General features: G+C 36.1%; 1 long non-coding RNA gene across 1 annotated transcript; it reads left to right on the top strand.

Annotated features, from left to right (window-relative positions):
* Positions 1-11,201: 11,201 nt before the first annotated feature.
* On the top strand, positions 11,202-13,611 carry LOC104884707 (uncharacterized). The gene is made up of 3 exons (XR_007274964.2): positions 11,202-11,663; positions 12,688-13,100; positions 13,234-13,611. It is a non-coding gene; the product is annotated as an uncharacterized LOC104884707 (long non-coding RNA).
* The last annotated feature ends 7,953 nt before the right edge of the window (positions 13,612-21,564 follow it).

Genomic DNA, 21,564 nt, shown 5'->3' with positions numbered 1-21,564 from the left:
TCTTCGCTGCAACCTCGCCACACCTTCCCTTCAATTCGCCGGCGATTCGCCGAGCTTGCCGGAGTTTCCCCCCCCCCCTTGCTGCTCGTCGGAGCCTCGTCGCCCGCCTGCTACAGCTTGCTGTTTTCTCTCTCTCTTCTTTCGTTCTTCCTTTCTTCTCCTGTTGTGTTGTTCGCTGCTGCTGCTTGGAGTTTCGCTGTCGACGAACGCCGCCGCCACTCCCTGTGTCGTCGCTGCTATCCGCCGCTGCCGGAACCGAGTCCCTTCCCCTGCCGTACGTGTCTTCCCTGCTCTTGAAGCAGAGGTAAAGACTAGTTATTCTTCGTTTTCCTCTTTAAGTTCTGATTTTCTATTTGTTAATTAATCCCAAGTAGATGTTGTTATTGCTGTTGTTGCTCTGTCGTTTGTTGTTGTAGTTGGGTTGATATTGTTTTATTGTTGGGTTGTTTTCTGTTGATATGGTTTGGTGGTGGTTGTTAATTCATTGGGTTAAGTATTGTGAATTCAAGTTAGAACTAAGTTCCTGCGAATTCTTTATGAGCTAAGTTAGTTTTGTCTTCTTTTTATGTTATTAGTAGAGTTAAGTTTGTTTAGTTTGATTAAGTTAAGAGTTATAGTTCTTGATTGAGGATAAAGGAAATTAGAATGATAAGTGGAGGTAACTTCTAAATTGAGAATTCGTTATGGATTCACTTTGTAGTTTAGATTAGTTTAAGGATGGTTTTTAATTATCGTTATTGTTATGAGGTGAATTGTTAGAGAACGATTATGGAATTGAATCTCATTTGGAGATGAAAATTAGTGAAGGAGGTTGTATTGTTCAAATCTGGATTGCGATTCAGGTAACTTTTATGTTCAATAAAATCATCTACTCATGCCCATATGTGTGAATCTATGTGTTATGTTTTCGGTAAATGACTTCGTACTATGGCCATAGTTATGAATGTGATGATGAAATGTCATTGATTGAATATGAATATGAATATGCAAATGTTTTGCTGGCATAGTTTATGAACTGAAAAATAGAAGGTGGGCAAGGTATGGTGGAGGATGGTTACTCTTTTGACCTGATACGGTCGGCTACGCTCCATAACGAACCTTGGGGGTAGTATTGCTGGGCTCCATAACGAACCTTGGAGGCAGTGTTTGTTCTTTGTCCAAAGCCTGTACTTGCCACTGGTTGTTTAAGAGAATGAGCTATGCCAGCGTTGTAATGAAAAGGAAATGATTTGAGAAATAAAATGTTTATAACGGGCTGAAGTAAAGGCTACGAGTTTTCCACTCCTTTTGGAATTTTATTTGTTTTGTATTTCTTCTCTGAATTCGCAGGTTTGGTATCAAGAGCTCGAGAATGGAAGTGAAGCAAGATTAAATGTCGTCGTGGCTTAAGGATTAAGTTTATATTCTAGATAGTTGTTTATATTTCGATGTATAATATTTGGGAATATTATTGGAGATATTGGTGTATTTAAGGATATTTTTCCGCTGCGATTTTATTCATTAAGATTTAGATTCTAGTTTATGGTGGTTAAGTGTGTTTCGCTAGCAGCTCGGAAGAGCGGGCTGTTACACGATGGTATCAGAGCAACCTTGCGACCGTATGCCTAGTTGGCTACCTAGCGAGGGTAAAAGATCTTTGGGATAGTTTGAAATCAATTTGGGATAGATTATTAGTGGTTGAGAATTGATGATAAGAAATTAGGAATGTTGAAGTTTGAGTGTGTAAGTGTTGCACTTTTGCGTGTGCTATATGATTTCGTTTATGTAAAGGTGTAGTGTCTTGTGTTATTTATGATGGTATGTATTTTGAGAATATTATATGATTTGCTTAACTAAATTTCAAACGAGATCTCACTAGTAGAAAAACGACGATTTGCGTCCCCTGATTTGCGTCGCACAAACACGGAAGTGACGCAAGAAACCTATTTGCGTCGCATGCCAAAGAGCGTTCGACGTAAAACATCAACAACTATATCAGGATACGACTAATATGCGTCGCACATACTGAGGGTGCGACGCATATTGTATTTGTGCGTCGCATTCTGCTTTGGTGCGACGCATATTCTATGTCTCAGAGGGAGAAATTGAGGATAATGTGCGTCGCACTAAGAGCTGGGTACGACGCACAAAGGTAATTTGCGTCACACATACATAGTGTGCGACGCATATAGTCCACGAGACCCACTACCACCCTTTTTATTTCATAACCCTAGCATTATCAGCGCCTCTCCCTTATCAGCGCCCTCTCAATTCAGCGCCTCTCTCTCTCTCTCTCTCTCTACTCAACCGATTCTCTTCCATCTCCGTCGAACATCAACACCGATTTTAGCGAACAAATCACTCATATTAGCGACATTTCTTCTCAAATTCTTATCATATTGGACGATTTCATCAGCGAACGATTTCATCAGCGAAGACGATTTCATCAGCGAAGACGATTTCATCAGCGAACGATTTCATCAGCGAACACGATTTCAGCGAACGAAACGAACGAACCACTCTCTTGCTTTTACAGGTTCGAAGTTGTTTCAATTTTTAAATTTGATATATTTTTTCATTTTTAGATCTGATTTTCGTTTTAGTTTTCAAATCTGAAAATTCGTTTTTCATTTTCAGATCTAAAAAATAAAAATTTAGTTCATGCAAATGAAAATTACTCTGATCCTTTCGTTTTTATTTTTTATATCTATTTTTTTTGTTTACTTTTTAGCATTTGCATGAACTTTATAAATCAGAAATAAAAACGAAAATTAAAAATTTAGTTCGATGTATAGTACTTTTTAGCATTTTTAGGGTTTATTTTCTGATTTAGAATTTACTTTTTAATTTTCAGATCTGGAATTGGTTCTTCTCGAAGTCGTCTCCCTCGAATACATCGAACCGTTGCAATGTTCCTTTTTAGATTCAGTTTTAATTTTTTTACAATGTAATTTGTTTTGTATATATTGTATATATGTTTTACATATGTTTGTATTTGCTTGTATCTAATATTTACATATTAATGCAAAAATTCGATTGCTATTTTAAGTCCTATTGTGGTATTTGCTTTTGGGAATCATGTCCAAGAATTATTTGTTTTGTGCGTTTTATCTCTAGCAAGAACAAGATCTATATGTGTACATCAGTTTTGGGATTTTCTGTGCAATTTTGCAAAAATAAAGGCTGAAATTTAAATAAAAAATAAAAACAAATTTCAGTAATTTGCGTCGCATGTGGCTTTTGGTGCGACGCAAATTACTGTTGGATGGGCTGCTGTATGGGCCATATGCGTCGTATGTTGGGACATGGGCGTTGCATATTACTGATTTGCGTCGCACCGTATACAAGGTGCGACGCAAATAGCTAATATATTTGCGTCGTTCAGCATACGACGCAGATCAGGTCTGAGTCATTTGCGTCGAGGCCTGTGGCGTCGGACCCATGTCCGACGCAAATAGGCGCCTCACATCCGACGCAAATCGTCTATTCTGTACTAGTGTCTCTACGACTGAGATGATTGGAATTCTATTCCGAAAATTTTGCTCCTTTTGTTTTCTTTGCTCCTCGATTTTGATATTGAGTTGAAGTGAAGATACAGAAGCTGATGGTAGAATTGAGGTTGGATGTCTGATATCTTACAAGTTAAGATTTTGGTTTTATTTAAATTATTATTTTCAAGTTTCGAGGACGAAACTTTAAATAAGGGTGGTAGTATGTAATAGCCCTGTTTTTAAGAGCGTTTATTTAAACGCTAAATACATTTATTAAGTTGATTATGTTCCGAAAATTCTTATTTTCATTTGAATTGTGGCGTGTTATTTTTATTTGTCTGTTGTAATATATTCGTTATATTTTTTTAATGTAGTTATTATTATATTATTTATATATCGCTTTTAGTTAGCAATTTATGGATTGTTATTTACCCGATTACGAAACCAAAGTCGGGCTCCATCCTTCTTGTTGTCGGTTATACTTGGAAAATAAAAACCAAAACCATTTCCAACTTTCATCTACTGTCTCGTGGGTTCCAAAAATATCAAAACCCAAACCCCCAAAGTTGAACCCCAAAACCCGTAAAAACCCATTCCTTTTCCCCTGTTCTTCGCTGCAACCTCGCCACACCTTCCCTTCAATTCGCCGGCGATTCGCCGAGCTTGCCGGAGTTTCCCCCCCCCTTGCTGCTCGTCGGAGCCTCATCGCCCGCCTGCTACAGCTCGCTGTTTTCTCTCTCTCTTCTTTCGTTCTTCTTTCTTCTCCTGTTTGTTGTTCGCTGCTGCTGCTTGGAGTTTCGCTGTCGACGAACGCCGCGCCACTCCCTGTGGTCGTCGCTGCTATCGCCGCTGCCGGAACCGAGTCCCTTCCCCTGCCGTACGTGTCTTCCCTGCTCTTGAAGCAGAGGTAAAGACTAGTTATTCTTCGTTTTCCTCTTTAAGTTCTGATTTTCTATTTGTTAATTAATCCCAAGTAGATGTTGTTATTGCTTGTTGTTGCTCTGTCGTTTGTTGTTGTAGTTGGGTTGATATTGTTTTATTGTTGGGTTGTTGTTCTGTTGATATGGTTTGGTGGTGGTTGTTAATTCATTGGGTTAAGTATTGTGAATTCAAGTTAGAACTAAGTTCCTGCGAATTCTTTATGAGCTAAGTTAGTTTTGTCTTCTTTTTATGTTATTAGTAGAGTTAAGTTTGTTTAGTTTGATTAAGTTAAGAGTTATAGTTCTTGAGTATGAGGATAAAGGAAATTAGAATGATAAGTGGAGGTAACTTCTAAATTGAGAATTGGTTATGGATTCACTTTGTAGTTTAGATTAGTTTAAGGATGTTTTTAATTATCGTTATTGTTATGAGGTGAATTGTTGGAGAACGATTATGGAATTGAATCTCATTTGGAGATGAAAGATTAATGAAGGAGGTTGTATTGTTCAAATCTGGATTGCGATTCAGGTAACTTTTATGTTCAGTAAAATCATTACTCATCCCATTGTGTGAATCTATGTGTTTGTTTTCGTAAATAATTCGTACTATGGCCATAGTATGAATGTGATGATGAAATGTCATTGATTGAATATGAATATGAATATGCAAATGTTTGCTGGCTAGTTTATGAACTGAAAATAGTAAATGGGCAAGGTATGGGTGGAGGATGGTTACTCTTTTGATCTGATACGGTCGGCTACGCTCCATAACGAACCTTGGGGTAGTATTGCTGGGCTCCATAACGAACCTTGGAGGCAGTGTTTGTCTTTGTCCAAAGCCTGTACTTGCCACTGTTGTTTAAGAGATGAGCTATGCCAGCGTTGTAATGAAAAGGAAATGATTTGAGAAATAAAATTTTATAAGGGCTGAAGTAAAGGTACGAGTTTTCCACTCATTTTGGAATTTTGTTTGTTTTGTATTTCTTCTCTGAATTCGCAGGTTTGGTATCAAGAGCTCGAGAATGAAGTGAAGCAAGATTAAGATGTCGTCGTGGCTTAAGGATTAAGTTTATATTCTAGATAGTTGTTTATATTTCGATGTATAATATTGGGAATATTTGGAGATATTTGGTGTATTTAAGGATATTTTTCCGCTGCGATTTTATTCATTAAGATTTAGATTCTAGTGTTATGGTGGTTAAGTGTGTTTCGCTAGCAGCTCGGAAGAGCGGGCTGTTACAAGATGGTATCAGAGCAACCTTGCGACCGTATGCCTAGTTGGCTACCTAGCGAGGGTAAAAGATCTTTGGGATAGTTTGAAATCAATTTGGGATAGATTATTAGTGGTTGAGAATTGATGATAAGAAATTAGGAATTTGAAGTTTGAGTGTGAAGTGTTGCACTTTTGCGTGTGCTATATGATTCGTTTATGTAAAGGTGTAGTGTCTTGTGTTATTTATGATGGTATGTATTTGAGAATATTATATGATTTGCTTAACTAAATTTCAAACGAGATCTCTACGACTGAGATGATTGAATTCTATTCGAAAATTTTGCCCCTTTTTTTTCTTTGCTCCTCGATTTTGATATTGAGTTGAAGTGAAGATACAGAAGCTGATGGTAGAATTGAGGTTGGATGTCTGATATCTTACAAGTTAAGATTTTGGTTTTATTTAAATTATTATTTTCAAGTTTCGAGGACGAAAACTTTAAATAAGGTGGTAGTATGTAATAGCCCTGTTTTTAAGAGCGTTTATTAAACGTAAATACATTTATTAAGTTGATTATGTTCCGAAAATTCTTATTTTCATTTGAATTGTGGCGTGTTATTTTATTTGTCTTGTTGTAATATATTCGTTATATTTTTTATGTAGTTATTATTATATTATATTATATATCGCTTTTAGTTAGCAATTTATGGATTTGTATTTACCCGATTACGAAACCAAAGTCGGGCTCCCATCCCTTCTTGTTGTCGGTTATACTTGGAAAATAAAAACCAAAACCATTTCCAACTTTCATCTACTGTCTCGTGGTTCCAAAAATATCAAAAACCCCCAAAGTTGAAACCCCAAAACCCGTAAAAACCCATTCCTTTCCCCTGTTCTTCGCTGCAACCTCGCCACACCTTCCCTTCAATTCGCCGGCGATTCGCCGAGCTTGCCGGAGTTTCCCCCCCCCCCTTGCTGCTCGTCGGAGCCTCGTCGCCCGCCTGCTACAGCTCGCTGTTTTCTCTCTCTCTTCTTTCCTTCTTCCTTTCTTCTCCTGTTGTGTTATTCGCTGCTGCTGCTTGGAGTTTCGCTGTCGACGAACGCCGCCGCCACTCCCTGTGTCGTCGCCAACCTCGTCGCTGCTATCCGCCGCTGCCGGAAACCGAGTCCCTTCCCCTGCCGTACGTGTCTTCCCTGCTCTTGAAGCAGAGGTAAAGACTAGTTATTCTTCGTTTTCCTCTTTAAGTTCTGATTTTCTATTTGTTAATTAATCCCAAGTAGATGTTGTTATTGCTGTTGTTGCTCTGTCGTTTGTTATTGTAGTTGGGTTGATATTGTTTTATTGTTGGGTTGTTGCTGTTGATAATGGTTTGTGGTGGTTGTTAATTCATTGGGTTAAGTATTGTGAATTCAAGTTAGAACTAAGTTCCTGCGAATTCTTTATGAGCTAAGTTGTTTGTCTTCTTTTTATGTTATTAGTAGAGTTAAGTTTGTTTAGTTTGATTAATTAAGAGTTATAGTTTTGATTGAGGATAAAGGAAATTAGAATGATAAGTGGAGGTAACTTCTAAATTGAGAATTGGTTATGGATTCACTTTGTAGTTTAGATTAGTTTAAGGATGGTTTTTAATTATCGTTATTGTTATGAGGTGAATTGCTGGAGAACGATTATGGAATTGAATCTCATTTGGAGATGAAAATTAATGAAGGAGGTTGTAACTTTTATGTTCAGTAAAATCATCTACTCATACCCATATGTGTGAATCTATGTGTTATGTTTTCGGTAAATAACTTCGTACTATGGCCATAGTTATGAATGGTGATTGAAATGTCATTGATTGAATATGAATATGAATATGCAAATGTTTTGCTGGCATAGTTTATGAACTGAAAAATAGAAGGTGGGCAAGGTATGGTGGAGGATGGTTACTTTTTGACCTGATACGGTCGGCTACGCTCCATAACGAACCTTGGGGTAGTATTGCTGGGCTCCATAACGAACCTTGGAGGCAGTGTTTGTTCTTTGTCCAAGCCTGTACTTGCCACTGGTTGTTTAAGAGAATGAGCTATGCCAGCGTTGTAATGAAAAGGAAATGATTTGAGAAATAAAATGTTTATAACGGGCTGAAGTAAAGGCTACGAGTTTTCCACTCATTTTGGAATTTTATTTGTTTTGTATTTCTTCTCTGAATTCGCAGGTTTGGTATCAAGAGCTCGAGAATGGAAGTGAAGCAAGATTAAGATGTCGTCGTGGCTTAAGGATTAAGTTTATATTCTAGATAGTTGTTTATATTTCGATGTATAATATTTGGGAATATTATTGGAGATATTGGTGTATTTAAGGATATTTTTCCGCTGCGATTTTATTCATTAAGATTTAGATTCTAGTTTATGGTGGTTAAGTGTGTTTCGCTAGCAGCTCGGAAGACGGGCTGTTACACGATGGTATCAGAGCAACCTTGCGACCGTATGCCTAGTTGGCTACCTAGCGAGGGTAAAAGATCTTTGGATAGTTTGAAATCAATTTGGGATAGATTATTAGTGGTTGAGAATTGATGATAAGAAATTAGGAATGTTGAAGTTGAGTGTGTAAGTGTTGCACTTTTGCGTGTGCTATATGATTTCGTTTATGTAAAGGTGTAGTGTCCTGTGTTCTCTATGATGGTATGTATTTTGAGAATATTATATGATTGCTTAACTAAATTTCAAACGAGATCTCTACGACTGAGATGATTGGAATTCTATTCCGAAAATTTTGCCCCTTTTGTTTTCTTTGCTCCTCGATTTTGATATTGAGTTGAAGTGAAGATACAGAAGCTGATGGTAGAATTGAGGTTGGATGTCTGATATCTTACAAGTTAAGATTTTGGTTTTATTTAAATTATTATTTTCAAGTTTCGAGGACGAAACTTTAAATAAGGGTGGTAGTATGTAATAGCCCTGTTTTTAAGAGCGTTTTTTAAACGCTAAATACATTTATTAAGTGTGATTATGTTCCGAAAATTCTTATTTCATTTGAATTGTGGTGTTTTTTGCTTGTTGTATATATATTCGTATATTTTTTATGTATTTATTATTATATTATATTATATATCGCTTTTAGTTAGCAATTTATGGATTTGTATTTACCCGATTACGAAACCAAAGTCGGGCTCCCATCCCTTCTTGTTGTCGGTTAAACTTGGAAAATAAAAACCAAAACCATTTCCAACTTTCATCTACTGTCTCGTGGGTTCCAAAAATATCAAAACCCAAAACCCCCAAAGTTGAAACCTCAAAACCCATAAAACCCATTCCTTTTCCCCTGTTTTTCGCTGCAACCTCGCCACACCTTCCCTTCAATTCGCCGGCGATTCGCCGAGCTTGCCGGAGTTTTCCCCCCCCCTTGCTGCTCGTCGGAGCCTCGTCGCCCGCCTGCTACAGCTCGCTGTTTTCTCTCTCTCTTCTTTCGTTCTCCTTTCTTCTCCTGTTTGTGTTGTTTCGCTGCTGCTTGGAGTTTCGCTGTCGACGAACGCCGCCGGCCACTCCCTGTGTCGTCGCCACCTGTCGCTGCTATCGCCGCTGCCGGAACCGAGTCCCTTCCCCTGCCGTACGTGTCTTCCCTGCTCTTGAAGCAGAGGTAAAGACTAGTTATTCTTCGTTTTCCTCTTTAAGTTCTGATTTTCTATTTGTTAATTAATCCCAAGTAGATGTTGTTATTGCTGTTGTTGCTTCTGTCGTTTGTTGTTGTAGTTGGGTTGATATTGTTTTATTGTTGGGTTGTTGTTCTGTTGATATGGTTTGGTGGTGGTTGTTAATTCATTGGGTTAAGTATTGTGAATTCAAGTTAGAACTAAGTTCCTGCGAATTCTTTATGAGCTAAGTTAGTTTTGTCTTCTTTTTATGTTATTAGTAGAGTTAAGTTTGTTTAGTTTGATTAAGTTAAGAGTTATAGTTCTTGATTGAGGATAAAGGAAATTAGAATGATAAGTGGAGGTAACTTCTAAATTGAGAATTGGTTATGGATTCACTTTGTAGTTTAGATTAGTTTAAGGATGGTTTTTAATTATCGTTATTGTTATGAGGTGAATTGTTGGAGAACGATTATGGAATTGAATCTCATTTGGAGATGAAAATTAATGAAGGAGGTTGTATTGTTCAAATCTGGATTGCGATTCAGGTAACTTTTATGTTCAGTAAAATCATCTACTCATACCATATGTGTGAATCTATGTGTTATGTTTTCGGTAAATAACTTCGTACTATGGCCATAGTTATGAATGTGATGATGAAATGTCATTGATTGAATATGAATATGAATATGCAAATGTTTTGCTGGCATAGTTTATGAACTGAAAATAGAAGGTGGGCAAGGTATGGTGGAGGATGGTTACTCTTTTGACCTGATACGGTCGGCTACGCTCCATAACGAACCTTGGGGGTAGTATTGCTGGGCTCCATAACGAACCTTGGAGGCAGTGTTTGTTCTTTGTCCAAAGCCTGTACTTGCCACTGGTTGTTTAAGAGAATGAGCTATGCCAGCGTTGTAATGAAAAGGAAATGATTTGAGAAATAAAATGTTTATAACGGGCTGAAGTAAAGGCTACGAGTTTTCCACTCATTTTGGAATTTTGTTTGTTTTGTATTTCTTCTCTGAATTCGCAGGTTTGGTATCAAGAGCTCGAGAATGGAAGTGAAGCAAGATTAAGATGTCGTCGTGGCTTAAGGATTAAGTTTATATTCTAGATAGTTGTTTATATTTCGACGTATAATATTTGGGAATATTATTGGGGATATTGGTGTATTTAAGGATATTTTTCCGCTGCGATTTTTTTCATTAAGATTTAGATTCTAGTTTATGGTGGTTAAGTGTGTTTCGCTAGCAGCTCGGAAGAGCGGGCTGTTACAAGATGGTATCAGAGCAACCTTGCGACCGTATACCTAGTTGGCTACCTAGCGAGGGTAAAAGATCTTTGGGATAGTTTGAAATCAATTTGGGATAGATTATTAGTGGTTGAGAATTGATGATAAGAAATTAGGAATGTTGAAGTTTGAGTGTGTAAGTGTTGCACTTTTGCGTGTGCTATATGATTTCGTTTATGTAAAGGTGTAGTGTCTTGTGTTATTTATGATGGTATGTATTTTGAGAAAATTATATGATTTGCTTAACTAAATTTCAAACGAGATCTCTACGACTGAGAACCGAAAATTTTGCCCCTTTTGTTTTCTTTGCTCCTCGATTTTGATATTGAGTTGAAGTGAAGATACAGAAGCTGATGGTAGAATTGAGGTTGGATGTCTGATATCTTACAAGTTGAGATTTTGGTTTTATTTAAATTATTATTTTCAAGTTTCGAGGACGAAACTTTAAATAAGGGTGGTAGTATGTAATAGCCCTGTTTTTAAGAGCGTTTATTTAAACGTTAAATACATTTATTAAGTTGATTATGTTCCGAAAATTCTTATTTTCATTTGAATTGTGGCGTGTTATTTTTATTTGTCTTGTTGTAATATATTCGTTATATTTTTTTTATGGAGTTATTATTATATTATTTTATATATCGCTTTTAGTTAGCAATTTATGGATTTGTATTTACCCGATTACGAAACCAAAGTCGGGCTCCCATCCCTTCTTGTTGTCGGTTATACTTGGAAAATAAAAACCAAAACCATTTCCAACTTTCATCTACTGTCTCGTGGGTTCCAAAAATATCAAAACCCAAAACCCCCAAAGTTGAAACCCCAAAACCCGTAAAAACCCATTCCTTTCCCCTGTTCTTCGCTGCAACCTCGCCACACCTTCCCTTCAATTCGCCGGCGATTCGCCGAGTTTGCCGGAGTTTCCCCCCCCCCCCACCTTGCTGCTCGTCGGAGCCTGCTACAGCTCGCTGTTTTCTCTCTCTCTTCTTTCGTTCTTCCTTTCTTCTCCTGTTGTGTTGTTCGCTGCTGCTGCTTGGAGTTTCGCTGTCGCGAACGCCGCCGCCACTCCCTGTGTCGTCGTCAACCTCGTCGCTGCTATCCGCCGCTGCCGGAACCGAGTCCCTTCCCCTGCCGTACGTGTCTTCCCTGCTCTTGAAGCAGAGGTAAAGACTAGTTATTCTTCGTTTTCCTCTTTAAGTTCTGATTTTCTATTTGTTAATTAATCCCAAGTAGATGTTGTTATTGCTGTTGTTGCTCTGTCGTTTGTTGTTGTAGTTGGGTTGATATTGTTTTATTGTTGGGTTGTTGTTCTGTTGATATGGTTTGGTGGTGGTTGTTAATTCATTGGGTTAAGTATTGTGAATTCAAGTTAGAACTAAGTTCCTGCGAATTCTTTATGAGCTAAGTTAGTTTTGTCTTCTTTTTATGTTATTAGTAGAGTTAAGTTTGTTTAGTTTGATTAAGTTAAGAGTTATAGTTCTTGATTGAGGATAAAGGAAATTAGAATGATAAGTGGAGGTAACTTCTAAATTGAGAATTGGTTATGGATTCACTTTGTAGTTTAGATTAGTTTAAGGATGGTTTTTAATTATCGTTATTGTTATGAGGTGAATTGTTAGAGAACGATTATGGAATTGAATCTCATTTGGAGATGAAAATTAATGAAGGAGGTTGTATTGTTCAAATCTGGATTGCGATTCAGGTAACTTTTATGTTCAGTAAAATCATCTACTCATACCCATATGTGTGAATCTATGTGTTATGTTTTCGGTAAATAACTTCGTACTATGGCCATAGTTATGAATGTGATGATGAAATGTCATTGATTGAATATGAATATGAATATGCAAATGTTTTGCTGGCATAGTTTATGAACTGAAAAATAGAAGGTGGGCAAGGTATGGTGGAGGATGGTTACTCTTTTGACCTGATACGGGCGGCTACGCTCCATAACGAACCTTGGGGGTAGTATTGCTGGGCTCCATAACGAACCTTGGAGGCAGTGTTTGTTCTTTGTCCAAAGCCTGTACTTGCCACTGGTTGTTTAAGAGAATGAGCTATGCCAGCGTTGTAATGAAAAGGAAATGATTTGAGAAATAAAATGTTTATAACGGGCTGAAGTAAATTACGAGTTTTCCACTCATTTTGGAATTTTGTTTGTTTTGTATTTCTTCTCTGAATTCGCAGGTTTGGTATCAAGAGCTCGAGAATGGAAGTGAAGCAAGATTAAGATGTCGTCGTGGCTTAAGGATTAAGTTTATATTCTAGATAGTTGTTTATATTTCGGTGTATAATATTTGGGAATATTATTGGAGATATTGGTGTATTTAAGGATATTTTTCCGCTGCGATTTTATTCATTAAGATTTAGATTCTAGTTTATGGTGGTTAAGTGTGTTTCGCTAGCAGCTCGGAAGAGCGGGCTGTTACAGGTGATAAATCAACTGGCAAATGATCTGCAGCCAATCCTCAACCCAATCCCCTTCGCTCAGTGGACCTTTCACACCGGCGTCAAGGGGAAGAAAGTTCTTAATTGTGGGTATTGATTACTTCACAAAGTGGATTGAGGCAGAGCCAACCGCGAAGATAACGGCCATCCAGGTAAAAAAATATGTTCATTTTTCATTTTTTCATTGTCTTCGAGTTTTATGCATCTGAAAATTATGTTCTTCTGTTTTTTTACTTTTTATATCTGATTCTTTTATTGACTTTTTTCTCTTATTTTCATTTGCAGATCTGTTTTTGGTTTTTCTAGAAGTCTGCTTCGTCGAAAATTGAAGGAAATTGAAGTTAGGTACTTTTTGTTTCGACTTCGCACATGTCTCTCTCCTCTACATCTTCCCGGTTTCGCTTATTCCATAATCAGTTTAGTTGTTGTTTTAATTTTAGGAAGTTTGTTGGCATACTGTTGTTTTGTGTTCGAGTTGTAAATTATAAAACTAGGTTTTAGGTCCGTGCATAATGCACGGGAACTATTTAGTATAATAACAATGTTTATATATCAGCTACAATGAAAACATGTAAATGATTTTTACGTTAACTTGATAAAAAAAAAAAAAACTTTGTGTTTAAGAGATATACACCTTTATATTAATTATAAAGTTGTTTAACATATACATGATACTCATATGTTTTGGAAGACTTCTTTTTAATGCAAAACGAAATTTATTAAGAAGTTACTTCCTCCGTTCTATTTCTATAATAAGGAAAAATATTGTCATGTGGGGTCTTGTTAGATTTGTCTCGATATATACTTTCATAATATCAATTTTGTATAATTTTACTAAAAAGTAATTAAAGATATCAATAGTTAAAATAGTGTATTGGCAAACGTGAAAGCTCAATTGTTGCAGTAGAAAAAGAACGGAAGTTGTATACATAGTCATAAGCAAAGTCAACAACACCTTAAGAGGAACTTTGGAATTCCATATTTTCTCCACACTTTCGATGTAATTGAACCGCTAACAACTTATGTATGGGAATTTTTTGAAAAATTAATAAAGTGATGACATGATTTAATATAATATACCAATTTTGGAGTATCCCCACAAAGCCATCATCTAAGGGTTGAGATGACAAAGGTAAATTAATGATCTCAACTGCTTCAAAAAGGGAGAGAACTTGCACGAACTTGGTCTTATCCCAGTAACCACCTAGGGGTCAATTGTCTTAGAAACCCTCTCCACATTACAATCTTCATTTTTTACTCGAAATGGCCTTAAAGTGTTGGACTTTCCATGTTCTTTCTCATACATTAGTACTATTAGGCAATTTTTACTCGTGATTGAGAAATGGCTACGTAAAATTAGCCATGACTAAGAACTGGTTTCGGGAGATAAACCTACCATGTAATAGGGATTGTCCTTGACTTTTAACACAAGGCCAAAAAACTGTCTTTTTTGAAACATCATACGAAATTTTGTTCCAACTGACAGAATAAGTATCATATGGGTATAAATACCTTATTCCCCATTGCTACTGAAATACCACAATTTCGATGATATATTGTATCATACCTAATTCCGAGTTGTGTGTATTTTTTGAAACATCATAAGAATTTTTTTGTTCCAACTGACGAAATAAGTACCATATGGGGTATATATATCTTATTCCCCGTTGCTACCTGAAATTACCACAATTTCGATGATATATTGTATCATACCTTATTCCCCGTTCCATCTGACATAATGAGTATCATACGGGGTTTCCCACTTTACTTTTTTTTACCTAAATACCTTATTCCCCGTTGCTACTTGAAATAATCCTTACTCATTAGCTTCTTCCTAAAAACAATTTTAGAATATATTAAGCCACCACAATTTAATTAATATTAAAAATAATTTAGAAAATGATAATTTTGTATAGTAAACATTATAAATACACAGTACTTGTATAATGTATGTGTTTTTATAAGTTCTCCATATGATTTACATTCAATATTATCTTTTACATCAAAGAAAAAAGAAGCTGTCAAAACAAAGTGCATAAACAAATTAACAACTTTTCTAATTCGATAACTTCTAATCTATCAACAACAATTTTACTTCTTATAGACCAACTAAAAGTGAATACTTATAAATCCCTCTTTTGATATATAATTAACTCATTTTGTTGATTCACCTCTCAATTAGTGTAGTAAAAAGGACTAATTGACTGTAGCAAAAAGGACTAATTGATAACACAATTGCTAACACATGTTGTATCATTGTTTATCTTTCGAAAAAAGATTCAAAACACAACCTAAAGGAATTATAGGTATGATGATGCACAAAATAAATGTAAATCAATAGTTGCATTTGTCTGCCTCATATTTGTAGTTAGGATTTTTTAATATGGCATGTATAGTAGTAACTTTGGTTTGCCTAGTTAATTCCATCCATCTTCTTTTTGCTATCATTTCATGAGCCTTTTCCCCATTTGTCTTCTCTTCTTCCCTCTCCTCAAGCCCTCAGCTCAGTTGAAGTAAAACTCGTTTGAAGTAAAAACTTCTCATCATCTCCCCAAAAAAATTCTCTAATATCTAACCCTCTTTTTTGTGGTGAAAATTTCTATCATCTCTCCAAATATTAACAAAAATAATTTCTATGACAAGAAGAAAATCAGTTACTTTCGGTTTGAATGTGTTGATAGAAATACAAAGAAAAATGAGTTATTGAGTCTTGACTATTAAGTTCATTCTAAAAGATCAAAAAGTAAGCTTTGATCACAGGTTTCCAATGCATTTTAGGTTTCTAATCTAAAACTTGTATTTCAATCACTAATCCTATTTGCATGTGTAATTGTGTATATATCCAATGGATATTCAGTACCCAAAACTTTGATTCTCATAGGTCATTTGATCAATGTTTTTCCTTGACTATATCGCCATAAATACCTACAAATTTGTCTAATTTCATCATATAATAAGAATAGTTGGTCTTAATAGGAACAAAGTGGTAGTTTGTTTCGTTGCATTTGTTCTAAGCTGCATGTTGATATAAATTAAGCATATGATGAATCATGGAGTTTTTTTTCATGGCCTTTTCTACAAAACGGGCCTAAAAATACCTCTGTATGTTTCTTAGAATTACAAATAAGAGATTATATGATTGTATTTATTAATAAGAAATAGAAAAAAAAAACTAAAATTGTAATTTAGATTTTTAATTGATCTGAAATATCTTTCAAGACAACTACTATAAGCAAAAGAAAGAAAAAACATTCAAATAACGTGATTATTAATTATTTAGTGAACCCCCATTTTACTGGATCAATTCTTTCTTGCTCCTCTGACTTTCCGGCGCTGCTGCCATTGTTCCGTCGGTGCTACTGTCGTTGTGTCGTCGTCGCAGCTGCTATAGTGTTGAGGTTGTTAGTTGTTGCGTTGTTGATCGTGACTCAAAGTTGATTCCTTTGTTGTCTTGGTGGTTGTCTCGGTGGCTCGCTGCTCCTCGCTGTTGGGCTCCTACCTCCGATTTTTTTGTCCTTATGATCCATGAAGAATACAGTCGCCATTGTTACGTTATTGCGTTGTTGATTGTGATGCAAATATTTATACTACAAAGGTATAAATTATTGCCCTTAAATTAGGGTTTGTATTATGGAAAGAATTCATTATGCAATTAACTTGCCACCGGTTTATAATACAGATAGAAATATATGGTGCTGAAATTAGGGATAGTTATTATTAGAAACAATTGATTTACAAATCAGCATAGCTTATTATTTTTAACTTTTAAGAATGTGTGAGATGTATATCAATATTCAGTTTACTATAATTACGGATTAGCTTGTAGAAGTCAATGATTTATTTCCTTAAATTTTATTGCAATATATATGGTTGCCCTACATAATTCAATCACCACGATTTGCTATTTTGTCACTTCAATCAATGACACGTGGCAAGTAAATGAGAGGGGTTGAAAAACCTTGGAGCATTGAGAGGCTTAAGAGAATAAGAGGCTGCCACGTAAGCTAATTTTTTCTTGCTTTAATATTATATATGATTATGGAATTTTGGCTGTTTATTGTTTTGTGTTCGAGTTGTAAATTATGAAATTATGGAATTTTGTTGGTTTATTCTGTTGTGTTCAATTCGCTTCATCTACTGTTCGAGAATCGTTTTTGTTTTTCCTCGAATGCAGTATAGCCTAGTTCTAAAAATAATTTTTTTTATATTAAAATAGCAATTTGCGTCACACGTAGCCCAAGGTGCGACGCAAATCACTCATCTGTGTCGCACCCTAGGCAATGTGCGAGGCACATTACCCTCTGAAGCTCTGTGAATTAGGCTGGGATAGCCATCTGCGTCGCACCGTATACAAGGTGCGATGCAAATAGATGAAGATCTGCGTCGTTTCTGCATTTGACGCAGATCAGTGATAGGTCATCTGCGTCGAGACCTGTGTCATCGGACCCAAGTCCGGCGCAAATAGGGGTCTCGGGTCCGACATAAATCAACCTTTTTCCACTAGTGTATTCCGGTTTGTGATCCCAAGAGTGGTGCGATTAATCCCATTGTACCACATCTTTGCCTTATCTCGAAGTGAAAATGGAAAAAAGAATCTCCCGAATTTGATCTTGTGTTACTCCATGGTGCTTAATAGTAGAACAATATTGGCAGAAGTCCTGATAATGTAGGGTCTTCATTAGGTCCACCAACAAATTTTTTCCTTTCTATCATATTCAGCAATGCAGGTTTGATCTCAAAATTCTCAGCTTCAATTTCGAGCATTTGATTGCTCTTAAGAAGTTCAGCCAAGGAGGGCTGGGAAAAGTCAGCAAGTCTATGAGCCATTTCTGATTCTCTTGGAGTAGTAGGAACATATATAACATCTAGAATTAGAATCAGAATCAGAATCCAAGGGTTTATCTCCCCCTGAATTATCTCGCAATTGTCTGAAGAAGTTCTTTTGTCTATAAAAGGATCTTTCAATTTCAAGATTAAATGGAAGACCACCCGAACTTAATCTTCTGCGCATAGGCGAACTAAAGAACAAACAACTAAGAGAATTTTTCCCAAAGAACAAGTGTTCCCTAAGATGAGAATATATAATCTAGTCTCTAAAACAATTAAAGAAAATGGAACAAAACCGTTATTCCCCGGCAACGGCGCCAAATTTTGACAGGCTAAAGTCGTATCACCTAATCAAAAGTAATCCTAAAGTCCTCTAACAAATAGTAGTCATGGAAGTAGGGTCGAATCCACAGGGAAAACGGTGTTCTTTTCCTAGTTGTCGATCAAATTTAAATTATAAGGAACGAGTGTTGTTGGTGATTATGCTAAACCAGACAATAACTATATCAAAAACATTAATAATAAAGAGTCTAGGGTGCGGGTTCACCAATGAAAAATATTCCAGGATGAACCACACCAATCAATAATTAATAATAGAGTAAAACAGGTTGGTTTGCTCTCACGAATCGAAATTAACCATAGAATGATATTAACAGGCTCTCGCAATTTATTAATACCAATTCTACCTATTGAAGCTAGCCTTAATATCAAGTTTATACCTCTTAGTGCATAACCTAATATTGCAATACAATAACAATCAAATCCGGGCAAATCAGATTGAATAGAAATAATACATTAAATAGGAATCAACATACATCATTAAGTATCAATACTTTATAAACATCCCTTCATAATTAATCATGGATTCCCTCAACCCTAGAAATAGACTACTCAATCATAATTGAAGCAAACATACTCATGGTGAAACAAGTGAACATGATGAATAAATAATCAAGAGTTAAATAAGAATAATAAGAGAAGAGAAGGAATACCAATTGTAGAACCAATCTTGTAAAATCAACACTTCTATTGAAATTTTCAAAGTAAGAATGAGAAAAAATAATACTAGGGTTCTTAAGTAATTAATGAGTGCTTAGAAAACTATAAACTGAAACTCTAATAAGAAAACGTCCTTTCAATCCTAAAATGATAAGCATTTATATTCCCATCAAAAACTGGCGCAACACGCGCTTAAAAACACCTTAAAAAATCCCGCCCGACCTACCCGAGCGGCCCGATCGGGGGGTCATCAGGTATTCTGCTCGCTTCATCACGCCCGACCGAGCAGATTCTAGCTCCTCTTTTCCTGTGCTTTCGTCTCGCCCGACCAACCCGGGCGGATTTTGCCCGATCGGGCATTCATCAGCTCTTTGACGTCCTAAATCTAATCTTCAAAGTGTTATAACTTCTGAGTTATTGTCGAAATTAAGCAAATGACCACTCTTTGGGAAGCTCTTGAACTACATAATCCAACTCATGCAAAATGATCGTGTTCCAAAAAATACATCATCTTTTGTAGTGGTATAAAATAATAGAATATGCGCCAAAAACATGTTAATTCCTACAATAATCAACCTGAGACTACACACACACTACAAGGAGCACATTAGTACTAAAAATGGCTCCGAAGAGCGCAATTAAGACCAAAAATTCACAAGGGACGGGGGTAAAAATTCTATATAAAATAGACATATCAAAAACCAATATATTGGAAAAAGAAAGACATCATCTAACTACCGAAAGGTGGAGGGGGGCTCAGCATAAGAAATGTTATTACCTTTAATAAAGGCTTGCTTGTGAAGCATGCAATAAGAATTTCCATACTAAGTGGTTGTTTGGTTTACATGGGAAGTCAAAATTCCCATGAAATTGCAATTCATAGGAAATAAATTTCTTAATCAAATTCATGGAAAGTTGGTTAAATTGTTTGGTTGACAATGGGGGAATTGAATTCCCATGGGAATTTCTACTTACCTAGGGGGACCTAGGTAAGTAAATTCCTCTATTTTGCGTGAACTCAAAAATTCCTAGTTTTTCCTAATTCCTTCATTTTGTTATTATGTTCCAACCAAACAACTCACTAAGTTTTCAATTCCTATGAATTTCTATTTCCCATATTTTCTAATATCAACCAAATAACCACTAAATTTAGCCTATTGGTAAGGAAATAAGTAAAAATCTTCTAACCTCAAAGTTGAGAGTTCGATCCTTGCTAGGGGAATTTCGGGAGAGGGTTTCCCCTTATAACCCCCACTCTCAAAGTATGTCCGCAAAACCAGGCCATATTAATTTGCGAGAAGTTCCTGTCTAACAGGATCCTTCATTTTACCATGGGGTTCCCAATAGAGATTGAAAAAAATCTCTCTCTATCTCTCTCTCTATATATATATAAAAGGCGTGCTTGACAACGTCTATGCACCACGTAGCACCCTCAATCCGCCACTAGAATTTTGCCATGTGTTTATTAACCAACAATAAGTCAGATGATCATTATTTAAAAAAATATATATGCAGAAACTTGGGCTCGAACCCCTCACATCAGGTAAGGATTTCCAAAGATTGACCATCTAATCTAATATCTTTTAGGTATTTTACGTTTCCACAAAATTATAGATATGTGCTGTGATTAGTAATGTGGCGGTTAATGCCTACTTACAACCATAGAGTTTACTTTCTAATTTGATTTCTTTTTTGCAGTCATCCTCTTGCTCCATTTCTCTTTTCGAAATTCACCATGATCGTTAGAGTCCTCTACATCCTAATTAATTAATGGGGTTGCGTTATAAATTATTCTTGATGCTAATCAAATCTTATTGTTGTTGTTCGAGAATACGAATCAGGAGATGAAGTTCCAAGGTTAGAGGGCAACGCCCATAAAGAAGGTCAGTGAAATTGTTAATCACAACACGAATTCCTTGATTGCAGATATAATTTAATTCAGTTGTGCTTTTATGTGCCATATGGAACCTTTCCTCTTGCAATAGAATTTTGACGCGTGTGCAATTAACTAACAATAAACTCGTCATTATATTTTTTGGAAAAATAATGATGTCTTGAATCGATCAAATGCTCTATTAATAAGAATTAAGATACATTTACCACTACACCAAGTGACATATGTGTGTAATCTTTTTAAAATTAAATTATTAATAGATAAAAAATATAAGTACCCGAGGTATAGCACGGGCTTAAAAACTAGTAAATATATTAAAAGGTGTTCCTAAGCAAGGAACGGTGCCACGTGACACTCTCCCTAGGGGAGTTTTACTTTATGTAATTCGTATACAATAAAAAATTAGAAATTGCATACTATAGGATTTGATTCTGTGACATCAAGTTCATATATACTAAAGTTTTAACCACTAGACCAACTTGTATTTAGTATTAACATTTTAGGGGTCGTTTGGTTCAATATATGAAATGGAAAGGGACTGAGTACAAATAGAGGAGGGGAATGGTAACAAAAATGGTTACCTTTTATTGAGTGTTTGGTTCAAACCAAGTAATGGAAATGAAGGGTAACCATTACCTTCAAGTAATGATTTTTTTTTTCAACCTAGGGGCACACAACATAGATTTTTTAAATCATGGATTTTTTTTTATCGCCGTCTCCCTTCACTTTTTTTCTCTCTTCTCTCTCCTCTCCCACAAAACCCTAATTTTCAATCTAGGGGCTACCACCACCCTTTTGGGCGGTGGTAAGCCCCATTTTCTCCTTTTGTTACTAGTTTTTTAGGTTTATGTTTCTAATAAACTTTAGTCTCTCTCTAATGGAGAGTTTTTCTACCC

The sequence above is a fragment of the Beta vulgaris genome, chromosome 6 (genome assembly GCF_026745355.1).
Source record: "Beta vulgaris subsp. vulgaris cultivar EL10 chromosome 6, EL10.2, whole genome shotgun sequence".
Lineage (NCBI taxonomy): Eukaryota > Viridiplantae > Streptophyta > Magnoliopsida > Caryophyllales > Amaranthaceae > Beta > Beta vulgaris.
The sequence above is the reverse complement of the archived record's forward strand: the minus strand, read 5'-3'. Positions and strand labels throughout refer to the sequence as shown.